The sequence below is a fragment of the Corvus brachyrhynchos genome, unplaced genomic scaffold (genome assembly GCF_000691975.1).
Source record: "Corvus brachyrhynchos isolate BGI_N302 unplaced genomic scaffold, ASM69197v1 scaffold63, whole genome shotgun sequence".
Lineage (NCBI taxonomy): Eukaryota > Metazoa > Chordata > Aves > Passeriformes > Corvidae > Corvus > Corvus brachyrhynchos.
Genome location: NW_008237227.1, coordinates 716,377 through 716,608, shown reverse-complemented (window position 1 = coordinate 716,608; position 232 = coordinate 716,377).

Here is a 232-nt window from a genome sequence, read left to right as displayed (position 1 = left end):
GCGTCTCTCCCCCGCCCCAGGAGGAGCTTCCCTGCTCCTGTCTTCATCCCGGGCAGCAGAGGAGGAGGGAAGCGCTGCCCTTCTGTGCCCCAAAGGGGTCGTTTTCCTTCCGCAGCGAGTGAGCACAGCGGCCAGATTGCTGGTCTTTATGTCTCACCTGATGTTTATTGTCTCGCAGAGCATCGCACTGAAGCTGCCCCTCTCTAGCTGCTGGGCAGGGCTGGGCCATCCC